The 15,128-nt window shown below is 34.2% G+C and overlaps 1 non-coding gene and 1 pseudogene across 1 annotated transcript; one reads left to right on the top strand and one right to left on the bottom strand.

The window, feature by feature from the left end:
* LOC149176104 (putative N-acetyltransferase HLS1 pseudogene) overlaps window positions 1-15,128 on the top strand; it is a 33,897-nt pseudogene that overhangs the window by 3,224 nt on the left and 15,545 nt on the right.
* TRNAT-AGU (transfer RNA threonine (anticodon AGU)) lies at window positions 6,589-6,662 on the bottom strand. Its single transcript has one exon. It is a non-coding gene; the product is annotated as a tRNA-Thr (tRNA).

Here is a 15,128-nt window from a genome sequence, read left to right as displayed (position 1 = left end):
TTGCAAAAGTTATGTAAATGATATCATGCAGAGTTTAAGCCAAAGCTCAAAAAGTAATGTAATAGATTGCATGAGGACATGCAATACCTTGAGTTTGGGGGAGATGTTGGGCCTCAAAATAGTCCCTATTTTCACTCCATTATTCACCAATATCTTCACATTTTACCTTCATGTCACCTCCATTCCACCTCCATATCATTACATTTACCTCATTATTGGGTTATAACAATGCTTTTCCAAAGTTTATTAATTCTTAACATTTTTAAGTGAATTTATGGCTAAACTTTAGAAAATAATATGCTTATACTTATACCTAACAATTAGAATGAGTTTGTTGACATGTGTAGGTACAAAGGAAGCTTCCAGGGCATCTTTATGTGGCCTTGAATGATCAAATTCGAATTTGATAAGATAAGCCTCATGGAAAAGATCATGATCTCATGGAGAAGATCATGGATCTCATGGAGGAAATCATGGAGGATAGGGTTATGTGTCTAGATGGTTGAGAAATGTATGGAACTAAAGAGAGATTAGTGGATCATCATTATGAGTTTGTTATCTCATCTCATTGTATAAATATGAGTACCTCCTCCATTCCAAAGGGAGGACTCTTAGAGCATGTATCCAACTTATGATGGAATAGAATAAAGCTTCATTTTACATATATTTCCATTATGTAGTTTTAGATTTAATTTTCCTTAATTTAGTATATGGAATAGCTTGTCACTTTGTTCTTAGGAGAATTGAGCTCACTCTAGAAGGATCAAAGGAACATGTTATTTCATATTAGATCTTATTTCATTTAATTGCTTAGATGCTTGAGGATTTGTTTGTGATTGATGAATGAGTTATAAATTAGAATCTTATCAAGCATATGAGAGGATAACCAAGGGTCTAAGTTAGGCTCTCTCTCTCCATTTGATTTGCATGATAATTGAAATTCATTCTTTTTGCTTTTATGTTTCAAGTATCATATGAGGAGATAACCAAGAGTCTAAGTTAGGCTCTCTCTCCATTTGATTCATATGATAATTGAAATTCATTCTTGTGCTTTTATGTTTCAAGTCATTTCATTTCTTATGCTTATGAATGAATCTTAGTTTAGTTTGGATTAGTACATGAGAGGACAATCAAGAGACTAAGTTAGTCTCTCTCTCTACTTGAATCTGAACAATAATTAAGTTCATTCTCTTGTCTTCATTTCAAGTTTTTAGTTTCATGTAATCAATGATTCCTCTATGATACTGTAGGGAAGGACAACCAGGACCTCCTTAGTTAGGAGCCTCTTCCCTTGCATCTTATATTGAATCGTAAATAATTTAGCTAGACATAGAGTTAGTTGCCTACTCCTGCATATATTTTGCTGGCATCATCACAAACTTACGAGTTTCCCTGGTTGATAATTTAATGCAGCAATTTAAGCCCAATAAATTGCCAAACAGTTTGTCCTTTTTGCATGCAGATATTTATGAGCTTGTCCCTCAATGCGAATTTGTGGCATCACTACCATTTTCGGATAACTCAATGAGGGTCTTCCACACAGCAAAGTGAGTCTCATTTACATATAAATTTTGAGAGTATGCAGTCTCTCACACCCTCTAGGATAATCCTCCTAGAGTTTGTGGTATCCTTCTTCCACTAGGCTAATTGTTATGCATCTGATACTACTAGTTTTGGAATTCATTTTTGGTGTACTCTAGCAGACCATTATCATTGAGCACTACTTCTATCCTATCCTTCAAGGGAATGAGATTAGTGGTTTCCTCAAGCTGTTAGATTTTACCAAGGAACTCAATCTATAAAACTAGAATGAATATATATATCTATATCTATATATATATATATATATATATATATATATATATATATATATATACCTTGGATTATAATAGAATTGTAATTCCTTAACTAAAATTACAAAATGATGGTTTAAACTATCATGTACCAAAACACTGCTAAAAGTGAAAATTGTGTGCAGAAAACCACCAAAAAGGAATGCCAAAAATTAAATGAAACTATTTTCGAAATGGTACATCAAAATTACTCAATCCATAAAAGTAGAATGATATATGCAACAAGCCTATCTATTTACCTCCGTAAACATCCATAAACTTCCAATCTATTTACCTTGGTGTATAATACAATTATAATTCCTTAACCAAAATTACAAAATGATGGGTTAAACTGCCATGTACCATAACATTGCCAAAAGTGAAAATTATCTACCCAAAACCACCAAAAAGGAATGCTAAAAATATCAAAATGAATGCGAAAAATTTATTACACATGTGAAGTTAAAAGTGTTAAAAAGTATATTAACAAAATATTATTAACTAATATATAAACTTTTGAATTGTAATTGCACTGAGACACAACCTAGCATAGGGGAGATGTGAAGGCGTAATGTATGAAAGTTTATTAACATTTTTAAATTTTGAGAAAAATAGATTTAGAAAAATAAAAAAAAATAAAAAAAAATGTTGGCTTAGTATGTTTAATTTATTATTCAAATTAAAATATATATAAATATAAAATGTAAATGAACATCAAATATTTTCACTTTGACAATGATCTGTCTCACTTATATTAATTTATAAAAGAAAATTTAATAAACAAAAGATAATAAATTGGATAAATATGAAGTGTATTTTAAACAATAACAAAATCACAATATTATAAGAATTTGTATTGCTAGATTCCAGCCAAAAGAACAATTAAGTTTAAGATAATAATTAATTTTTATTAATTTATATGTTAAATTTCAAAATTAATAATTAATAATTTTAAAAAATTATAATAAATAAATATTTGTTATATTTTTTTCCAAAATTTTCAATGTGAATTGCTATTAATATATCATAATTTATATTAATTTATAAAATACTATTTAACAAACAAAACATTAATAATTAATAATTAAGTATATTTTAGATGTGAAATAAAAACTATGAATTATATTATTTTTAAAATTAGTTTAGATTTATTTTAACTTTAAATCTACTATGTTAAGAAGATCAATTTTTTTGAGATTTAAATTAAAAAAAAAAAACACCTTAATAGATTCAAATTTAAAATAAATTTAATTTATTTAATAATTAAAATAAAATATTATTATAAAAACAACTTGCATTCAAGTTCAACCAAAATATAAATACTTTTAGCATTAAACACTCTTTAAAAAAAACCATAACTTCAGGAGAAAACCATAACGTAAAAACCTAATATGAAAATTTGTTAAGTTAAAAGGGAAATCATACTGAAGCCTAATATGAAAAAAATTCAATAATGAACCATAACTTGGTATTTAGAGCACAATATGTTTTTTTTTTTAACCACGTGGTGAATGGTAAGTGCTGGTCCTAATCTATGGGAGACCCAGGATTAGCATTAAACACTCTTTAAAAAAAACCATAACTTCAAGAGAAAACCATAACATAAAAAGCTAAAATGAAAAATTGTTAAGTTAAAATGGAAATCAATAATGTGAAAAAAATTCAATAACGAACCATAACTTGGTGTTTAGAGCACAGCATGTTGTTTATCAATCCCCATAGCTGCCACTATAACACCAAGAGTACATTGCCAAGGCACGGTGGGGGAATCTGTTCTAGAGCCTAATCTATGGCAGCGCGGTGGGGGAATCTGTTCTAGAGCCTAATCTATGGCAAGGGGGAATCTGCTCTAGAGCCTAATCTATGGCAAGGGGGGAATCTCTAGAGCCTAATCTGTTCTAGAGCCTAATCTATGGCAGCGTGGTGGGGGAATCTGTTCTAGAGCCTAATCTATGGCAAGGGGGAATCTGCTCTAGAGCCTAATCTATGGCAAGGGGGGAATCTCTAGAGCCTAATCTATGGGAGACCCACGATCAATCCTCATAGGAACCACTATAACACCTTGCTCTAGAGCCTAATATATGGCGGGGGGACCAGGATCAATCCTCGTAGGAGCCACTATAACACCAAGAGTACATCGCCAAGGGAGGCACTATAACACCTTGCTCTAGAGCCTAATCTATGGCACTATAACACCTTGCTCTAGAGCCTAATCTATGGGGGGGACCAGGATCAATCCTCGTAGGAGCCACTATAACACCAAGAGTACATCGCCAAGGCGGGGGAGGGGAATCTGCTCTAGAGCCACCAGCACAGCAGGTCATGTACTCAATGAGATTTGAACCATGGTCTCTTGAGCTTCGCCCAAATAGACTTACCATTAGAGCACAGTATGTTGTTATTAAACAATTTGCTATCTGTATTTCGGAGACTTGCTGCAAACTAGGATTGTAAGAGGAAATGTGAAAATCTACATGCATCCACATAAGCCTCTACAAGGGCTGAGGAAGATCAAGGACAACTAAAGTGCAATATAATGTGTTGGGTTGAGATATAAGGTTTGCCACACCAACAACAATAGTGGATGAAAATAACCTAAGGCCTTGGATCAGAAGGTTTATATAAGCAGGGTCCTTCACTTATGAAAATTATTTAGGAAACTTTTGACATGTGTAAGTTAACAATTTATATTTAAGGTATGTTTTTAAATATTTTTATAAATTTTATTTCACTAATAATTAGTTGCAAACAAAGTCTTTATAAAAATAGAAAAGATATAATTTTAAACACACAAATTTATATAGAGATTTTATCTTCAAAACTCAAACTCAAACATACATATATATATATATATAAATTGTCAATATAACCTTAGTTCTTTAATTGAAATTATATTTCGAGGCGCTGCCCCAAACTCCCTCCCAGGCGGTAAGACTACCAAAGAAAGACTGGCAACCCGCTAAAACCCTTTAATATTTTAATGCATATAAATCATTAAAAAATATGACACATATCAAATAATATAGAGACTCCCTGGTCAAAAAGAAAATTTCCAAAAAAATAACATGACAAGCTATTCAAGGAACTTAAAAAATTACGCGAGTTGTAAAAATTACTTTTCAAGTTAAAACTTAAAATTAAAAAAAAAAAAAAATGAACATGTAAAAATCTATATAAAACCTATAATAACTTATATATCAATCGAAATTTAAAAAATTGGAAATGAATAGAAAAAATACATGATAAAAATTACAAAGAGCTAATAACGATTTGCAAACCCAAGTCACCCAGTTCCAAGTAACTCCGAGATAGTATACAAACTTGTGAAATGTTTGAACTTTCAAAATTTGTACCTCCCTCTTTGTTTTAAATATTTATTCTCAATTATCCTTATGCGGCAAGACTTCCTTCCGTTCTTCGACTGGACCATCTATTTGGTGAGTTGCTTGAGTTTTTCATTAGATCATTTATTAGTTGAAAAACTGTGTGGTATTTAAAAGGATTAAATATTTTTCTCTTTATGAATTAAATATTTATTTTTTTATCATAGAGTTTATGTTATTTCTCCATCACATTTTTATTTTATTTTTTTTAACTAAAAAAATAATCACTGAAAGCAGTTCTCGAAAATTAGATAAAAAACTTATACAGACCAAATCTCCTGATCTTACTATTAAATCACATCTATTATCACAGTATCTATGCTATTAACTCATCATAAATTGAAAATATAATAAAACACTAAACCGTACATATGTATACTAATGAGTCTATACTAATTTTTAGATCATGGTTTAGTGAAAACTAGATATATGAGATATAATACCATTTTAAAATGGGTTAGTTGCTGTTATAACATTTAAAATAATGTTGGAAGTTTTTCATGTCTTTAAAAAGGGAGTTGTCTATAATGCGATTTTTTTGGAAATTTTGGTGATGGAATCCGGTGGAAGAAATTGAGGTTAAATCTTGATTTGTTGCAGTTAAAATGGTTTTTTAACTGCATATTTGGATTCAGCACCCTGAATAACCCCTGGGACGCTTTGATTGTGCAGAAACTAGCTATCAAACATGTGATTCCAATAAATTGCTACCGGATTTTGACCGGAAAAACCCACAGAAAAACTTCCAAAAAATCTCATTATAGACAACCGCTTTAAAAAATTGGTTTTGGTATTGTTGTGAATTTTTTCCTCCATTGGTTGCCTAAATGTATTTCGTGTATAAAAACTATTAAGAAAAATAATCCCGAGAATGAAATAAAATAAAAGAAAAACAGATCATTCATTTAGCATTATATTCATAAAACATAAAAAGAAAATTTATCAGGCTATCTATTCATGAGGCTATCTATTCATGCGGCTAAGAGTACACCAAGAATATATGTATTAATTTCTGAAAATACAAAGCATTAAAATTTTTATGTTAATTTTATTAAGCGAGAAAGGACGTTTTGAGAAGAAGTTAACTACCACAAATGCCAGGTAGCCCTTAACTGTTTAAAATAAAATTTGAGTTTACATTTAATTTCACTGCCATTTCTTAGGAAAGGACTTCTCAAAAATATAAAAACTTACCATTAAAATTGCCTGTATGGCTGTTGGTCATTTGATGCCCTTCAAAATTGTCGTATGGCGGTTGGTCATTTAATGCCCTTCAAAATTGTCTAGCTTCTTTCAGAGCTTAAGGCATCTGTTTCTGACCGGCGTTTTAATTTGACAATGCTTTCAATGAGACCGACGTTTTAATTTGACAATGCTTTCAATGAGAGTTGAACTCATGACCTCCCGCTTACTAAACGGGTGCTCTAACCAACTGAGCTATGAAAGCGGACAGTTTTAGCACATTTATATAATAATTTCTATTGTGATTTTCTATATATGGATATGCTTCTCCAATCGTGTTGCTCCTGGTGATTTTACCTGGGAACGGTGAAAACCTAGCTAAGATATTCAGTACGGCGGATGGTGACGTTTTATATGGAAAAATTAAAACAAAAAAAATTCAAAAAACACATAATCATTATCTTGAAAAAATTTATACAAGTTTTAAGAATTTTGTGCTAAATGTGTCATTTGATTCATATTAAAATCTAAGTTTGATATTCAATTTCGTAATTTTTTTAAAATTGAAAATATGTTTAACTTGTTTATTATTATATAACAAAGATTTTGGCCAAAAAGAATATAAAGCCATTTTCAAGCTTCATAAAACTTTCAAGCAATTATTTTGGTCGACCAAAGACAAATCAAATCAATGCAAGGACCAGGGGTTTATGAGATTCTTTGTTCATGTGGGAAATCTTATATTAGTCAAATTGGTCGTCTTTCAAAGCCAAATCAAACTAATGCAAGGACCAAGGGTCTATGACATTCCCTGTTCATGCGGGAAATCTTATATTAGCCAAATTGGTCGTCCTTTCAAAGCCAGGCTAAAAGAGCACGTACCTTATACAAACCACAATAGTCTATCAAAATCAGTCTTTGTTGAGCACTCTTTTAAGTCCAAACATTTGATTCATTTCGATCATTCGAAAATGCTATTCTCTATTCATTTTTATAACTCGTGTTATTCCATAAACCTTGGAAATCTAGAAGAACTCGAATAATTTTAATAGAGAGGATGGATATAGACTTACCCAATCTTGGAAGACTGTCCTCCACCATCTTTCCCACCTAAAATTTAAACTTCATCTTCTTATTAATTTATTCAATTAACAATATTTTAATGGACCCCAATTTTGGTTGTTGAATCAATCAAATAATTATTTCATCAATACCTAATTTATTTATTCATTTTTATAACTCGTGTTATTCTAGAAGCCTCGGAAATCGAGAAGAACCCTAATAATTTTAATAGAGAGGATGGATATAGACTTACTCAATCATATAGACTTAGTCAATCTTGGAAGACTGCCATCCACCATCTTTCCCACTAATAATTTAAACTCCATCTTCCTATTAGTTTATTCAATTATCAATATTACACCATCTTTCCCACTGATAATTTAAACTCCATATTAACGCCATCATCTCGTCGCTACACCATTTTTCCCACTGATAATTTAAACTCCATATTAACACCATCATCTCGTCGCTACACCATCTTTCCCACTGATAATTTAAACTCCATATTAACGCCATCATCTCGTCGCTACACCATCTTTCCCACTGATAATTTAAACTCCATCTTCTTATTAGTTTATTCAATTATCAATATTACACCATCTTTCCCAATTATAATTTAAACTCCATATTAACGGACAATGGGTGGTCGTAGCTACATACACGAGAAAAATCCAAGAGGATCAACCCGAAAAGGTCTACCTGTTGGCCAAACAAGTAAGGCCTAACCCCAAGGGCTTTGAGGAGTTTAGACCGCGTGACCTCCCCACTACAAGGTACTTAGCAATCAGAACTCAACCAACTATTTTATTTATTTATATATATTTAATTCTCATCCAAGTCTTTTTTTTGTAAGTCAATGTTGTATTCATTCATAAAAAAAAAGTACATTGATATCAAATGTAGGTAATCTCACCCCGACCAGGTTTGTTAACTACCACTAACAGCATATGGCATATAAACAGAAGTACAACTAGAGACACAGTCCATAACTTAGGAGGCCAAAAACACCAAAATACAAATAAAACAAGTAGAACACTTGTAACCATGCTCAATGAGAGATAATAGAGGCAGGATTGCCTGAAGCAATCTTATTTTATCTCTATTTCGATTTTTAGTATATTAAAAAAGATAATTCTTTTCTTCCGAATAATTTTTAATTCAAACATCTAATTAATTGGGAGAACTTTTTTGGATGAAGATTTTATATAGTGTCCAACGTTTTGGCGGACATCATCATCAAGACTGAGAATTTGAATGGTCACAAAAGAGCACTGTGTATTCATTTATAGAAGAAAATTTTAGAATTTGAATGATCACAAAAGAGCACCATGTATTCATTTATAGAAGAAAGTTTTAGAATTAGTTGTTAAATGAAAATAATAAACTAGTCGTTAAAGAATAAAACTAGCATTTGCACCAAATGTTGCAAAGGAAACACCGTAAGGCATAAATTCTAGAAGAATCGTGACATATAGAAAATTGTTGAATATAAAAATTAGTAAACAAAATGACATTCAAACAAATATTTACACAATTTGGCCATCAATATCAACCTCTGATAGATTTCATGGGCGATGTGCATGGATCTACCTCCTAACAAGAATCCCTGCAAGATATCCATATAAAGGCCTAATACCAGCTATAACAATGTAAACTTTGAAACGGGAACTCTGGCCAAAAAAGCCAAAAAAACATCAAAAACAGTGCTAAAAACGAAAAGTGTGTATAATGGAACTATGGTTTTTTTTTTAGGGACAATTTTGAACATGTTTTAAAAATGGTAGTGAAAACAAAATTTTCATGCAAAATATAGCTTGAAAACGAAAAAGTGATTATACTGGAACGATGATTTTTTTTTAGGGTCAATCTTCAAAATTAAAAAAAAAAATGCTAATAAAATGATCTAACAACATAAAAATGACTCATAACTTCTCATTTAACACCATATGGAAATAAAAAAAAATTATTTCAAGAGATGATGCATACATCAGTTAGATAAATTGTCTTAAACAATTATTCAAAATCACTCATATTTTCTTGCATGCCATCAGAATTCACATCTTCAGATGAACGACTGGATGCGGATGAAGATGTTCCATATTCGTCTCTTTCATCAACTAGTGTCGCATCTGAGTCCACATGCATGCCCATCATTTCAGGTTTCAAAATTCTTCTAGATCTACGATTGGTTTCAGTAGACTCCCATCTCAATACTGTTCCTTCTGGTAACAACCTTTTCAGAATCTCTATCGTTTTGAAGTGAAGAGTTCCCCTCTTTGTTAAATTGAAGTCATAAACAAGTATGTCAACATCCTCCAATTTCAATATGTCTGTACGGCGACGATTTATATTCGTACCCTTTCTTTTTCTCTTTCCGCCATTTTTTTTGTCAACTACCATCTCTGGTTTATACACACCATTGAATGGGTGTGTATTTGTGGCATACCAATGTACTTCAACACTTGTAACATCCTCATTTTCTGTAAAGACCTTTATAACTTTAGCAACCCAAAATGGATAGCCATTGAGATCTCCATCTGCTAGCACTGCGATCATGCAACCCTCCTTAATATCCTGTACTGAACCCCTATAAAGGTCTTCCATGGCTTCACATTGTGCACGAGATCTTCTAGAACCAATATACATCTCTCTTTCCTCTGCCTGTGAAGAATTAATGATACCTTGAGATTGTTGTTGTTCAACAATGTTATTTCCTCATGTGCATTCAACACATTTTGTGGCCAAATAAATGGATTTTTCAAAGGTATATATTCATTTGTTCTTGTTGAAATGATATCACTTTGATTATTGAAAAATGACTCTCACCAAACTGAATCAGCAATGTCAAAGTACTCATATGTATATCTAATACATTTTTTAATTTCTTCTAGGCAATCAGAATAATTTATATCTCTGTTTTGTTTGCGTGCATTATGAACTTCACCAACTGATCGTAATAACAATATTTTTGATGCAAGTATTGGATGATCTGGAATGAACTTCAAAAATTGCAAACCTGATGACGGTGCCCATTCTGTAGTAGTTGAATACTTCTTGCCCCATATTAGTGTTTTCCCATCAATTTGTTTGATATAAAATTGATGTTGGAAGCTAATGTCATTAAGTTGTTCAATGCATTTTCCCTCACCATATGATCCCATAATAAACCTTCGCATGTCAATAGTTTCTTCCAACACATCAAAAGTAGGCTCTGGCATGTATGATTTATTAATACATTCAATTAATGATGGCAAGCTCCCAGCTTCCTTCCTCCTCAATGTGACTAAAAAATGACTGAACATCTGATCAATATGGTCATGAGTGTGCCCAACAAGAAGGAAACCAACCTTTACCTTCTGAAAAATTCTCAATTCAACAAGCATGTTTAGATATCCAAAAACAACCTGATTTTTGTTTTCATGGCAAGTGTTGTTCAATTGTAGATACAAAACTTTAGGAAGATTACCAAACCAATGAGAAAGCACATCATGAATTATAGTTATGGTCAGATTTGCATCATTATGAATATTTGGAGCTGTGAAGTACAACTTTGGCAACATTTTCCCATTGAAGACCATACAAACGACTAAGTGATACTGAATAAAATTTTCCTCCTGTAATTTTTTAGGTGTGCGAAAAAAATGTGGTAAAAGTGTTTTCTTCTTGTCCATACCATCAATTATCAAACCCAAATATTTATTCAGATTATCATAACACTTCTTTTGATGCTTGTACAACTTTTTCCATTCATTTGTTTGTTGTTTGCGATGCTCCTGAATTTCTTTGACAATTGAATCTACACAACATAAAAGAAGCCATTAAGAAATATGTTTTCATACTTGATGAATATACAATCTTAAAGTTAAAGTTATGAATGCCTAACTCTTTCTGACCCTTCACATTTGTCCCTTTTTTATTTAAGAGAAGCACATGTACTGCAAATCCCCATCCTTGTCTTCTTAGGAATACTGACATTATTGAATTCTTTCTTCCATATCTTCACAAAATATTGATATGTAATAAACCGGCCATGTCCCTCAGCACCTTCTGCATATTCTTTATATAAGTTGTAGATTTCGCGTCTCGAAAAATTATTTGGAATATGTATTGTCTCTCTATTTGGCATACACTCTTCATGTTTTGAAAAGAAATCTTTCATCCATGACATTGCAGTGTTTGATAATGGCCCAAACTGTCTTTTATGACGTACTTCAGAATAAAATGTGGGATCCCTTTCCAAATTTTCTTGAATTCTCGAAAGACAAAAATTCCCAATCGAATGAAACATTTTGAAAGCTTTTTTATAGATAAATAAAGTCTTAATATGATAATCATAACCTGACAATGTAGATTGCATGCACCCAACTAAATATGAATTTTGCATGCTTTTATTCATTGACAAATATCTCTTCCTGCTCTCTAATGCAAATTTGAAATCCATATGTTTCAAGCAATCTTTTTGGCAACATTCACTTGAAATGAGTGCACTGATAGAACTTCTTCTCATCAGATATTCTGCTCTACCCCTTGTATAACTAGAACATCTTGCATTGATACGAAAAGGTCTGCTCTTACTCCTCGATACAATATTTCTTGGCAACATCTCCATCATTAGATCATCATTTGTATAAGGATTTTTATCATCATTAAGAGGAATGTTATCCACACTATGATCAACTATGCTTTTCAAATACTGACTTGGAGGATATTCTTCATCTTCCCCTTCTTCAGTGCTACTGTCATAGTCCATAGAATTCGGACTCAATGGAAATTTTGACTCGATGTTTATTCGATATTCTTCCTCATGTGCATTTTCAGTGCTGCTCTCACAGTCCATAGAATTAGGACTAAGTGTATCATCTTGTCCTTCATCACTGCTACCTTCATACTCATTAGAATTAGGACTAAGTGCATAATCATGTCCTTCATCACTGCTGCTCTCATAGTCCTTAGAATCAGGACTAAGAGGACATTGTGACACTCCATTCTTTTGAAATTCATCATCGCGCTCTTCATCACTATTGCTCTCATAGTCCTTAGAATTAGGACTAAGTGGACACCGTGACACTCCATTATTTTGAAATTCATCATCCCGCTCTTCATCACTGCTGCTGTCATAGTCCTTAGAATTAGGACTAACTGGACACCGTGGCACTCCATACTTTTGAAATTCATCATCCCGCTCTTTATCAAAGCTGCTTTCATAGTCCTTAGAATTAGGACTAACTGGACACCGTGGCATTCCATACTTTTGAAATTCCTCATCCTGCTCTTCATCAAAGCTGCTCTCATAGTCCTTAGAATTAGGACTAACTGGACACCGTGACACTCCATACTTTTGAAATTCATCATCATGCACTTCATCGCTACTGCTCTCATAGTCCTTAGAATTAGGACTAAGTGGACACTTTGACACTCCATTCTTTTCAAATTCGTTATCATGCTCTTCATCACTACTACTCTCATAGTCCTTAGAATTAGGACTGAGTGGACACCATGACACTCCATTCTTTTGAACTTCACCATCTTGCTCTTCATCACTTTTGCTTTCATAGTCCATAGAATTAGGACTAAGTGGACACCGTGAGACTCCATTCTTTTGAAATTTGTCATCAAGCTCATCATCACTACTGCTTTCATAGTCCTTCGAATTTGGACTAAGTGGAATCTGTGACTCTTTATTTATTTGAAATTCTCCATCCCCTCTTTCATCAGTGTTGCTCTCATAGTCCTTAGGATCAGGACTAAGTGGAAGAATTGACTTTCTATTCATAGTGGAAGAATTCCCGCTATATTCATCCATATGAATAGAGTTGTTACGCGATGAAGATGTTGATGTTGTATAAATCAAAACTTCACTATCAGGACAATCCATCCCTTTCAAATAGAAAATGTTGAATGATACAAATGAAGAGTCTCCTAAAGATATTATATAGCTTAGAGAATGAAATTTTCCCTCCCAAAAAATTTCGCAAAAATATTTCCTTCCAAAAATTTTCCAACCAAAAAATTTCGCGAAAATATTTCCCTCCTAAAAGTTTGTGAGATTTATTTCACTTCATTATTTTATTATGCAATTTAATGAAAAATGTAAACTTAATTTTTTTAATGAAATAAATCATTAAAGTTAAAATTATAAACTACAACTTCTATCTAAATTATTTTAATAGTCAAAGCATGTAATATTTACTAAACAATTGAATGTTTTTTTAAATTTTTATAATACATTCTTAAACAAGTTAATCCCACATTCACCCTGCTATAAAACAATTCCATACTGTTCGCTTTATCATATTTTCATTCATCGCCATAAAAAAATTAACATGTTAAAATTTATTAAAACTAATTAATCCCGCATTCATCGTACGGTAAAACATCTCCATAGTTTCACCTATATATTCCATTATCACTATTACTCATGTTACATCAAGGTTTGTTGAGGTTCGTTAAAAGACTTGGAGTGAATTTGTGGAGCAGCTACATTGGGATCAACAACATATTCAACGAAGAATTCCCGCATTTGAAAGGTCAGTTAATTTTTTTTCCTTGAAATTTCTCATATTAAATTAGTTTAACGAAGTAGATTATTTTTCTAAACTTAAAATTTTTTGTCAACCAAATTAAGAAATATTTCTGCCATGAGCATGGTGGGCCCCGGGCAACCCCATCCAACAATCGACCGACCACTAGATTTTTTTTTGTAAACTTAAAATTTTTTGTCAACCAAATTAATAAATATTTCCAACGTGAGCATGGTGGGCCCAGGGTAACCCCATCTTGCAATTGGCTAGCCACCCACTCCCTTCGCACACCCTTCGGGGCCCCTCCCCAAACTCAGCAACCCCTTTCCCCCTCACCCCTCAACCCCCCTTCCGCCCCACTTCCCTACCCCACACGACCTCGTCACCCCTACCCGGCCCCCCTATCTCACTCCCTTGGAGCCACCCACCTGCCCCTCTACCCGACTCCCCTTCCCCTCCCCCTCACCTCACCTCACCCCTCGTTTCCTCGACTCCCATTCCCCGCTCCCCCACCTCACCCCTCGTTTCCCCCCGTCCCTACCCCTACCTCTCCCCCTCACCCCTCGTGCCACTCCTACCCCTACCCCTCACCCTTCCCCTCCTCCTCACCCCACCTTCCCTCGTCACCCTCCTTTCGCTCCCCCTCACCGTCCAACCTACCCTCACTCGTCTCTCTACCCCCATCCCTCCTCATCCTTCGGTCGCCCCGCCTACCCCCTCACCCTACCCATTTAACACCCCTCACCCCTCGTCCCTGTCTCACCCCCCTCCCCCACAAACCCCCCCTCGACCTCACCCCCTGGCCACCTCCATAACCCCCCCAACCCCTTGACCCTCCCCCTACACCCTTCCTCCCACCACTAACCCCCCAACCGCTCCCCCTCACCCCTCCCCTACCGCCCCCCCTCACCCCTCGAGTGCCCCCCCGAAACCTACCCCTACCCCACCCTCACCCCTTGGTGCTACCCCCTAACCCCGCTAACCCTCGCCCTACCCCCCCGTAACCCTACCCCTCTACCCCCCCATAACCCTCCCCCTAACCCGTAACCCCACTCGGCCACCCCCGGTAACCACCCCCCTACCCTCCCTGTAACCCTACCCCTCTATCTCCCCGTAACCCCTACCCACCCCCGTAACCTCCCCACTCG

The sequence above is a fragment of the Pinus tabuliformis genome, chromosome 4_1 (assembly GCF_031772625.1).
Source record: "Pinus tabuliformis cultivar Carrire ecotype Pingquan chromosome 4_1, CPIR1, whole genome shotgun sequence".
Classification (NCBI taxonomy): domain Eukaryota; kingdom Viridiplantae; phylum Streptophyta; class Pinopsida; order Pinales; family Pinaceae; genus Pinus; species Pinus tabuliformis.
This window is presented reverse-complemented; position numbering and strand designations above follow the sequence as displayed.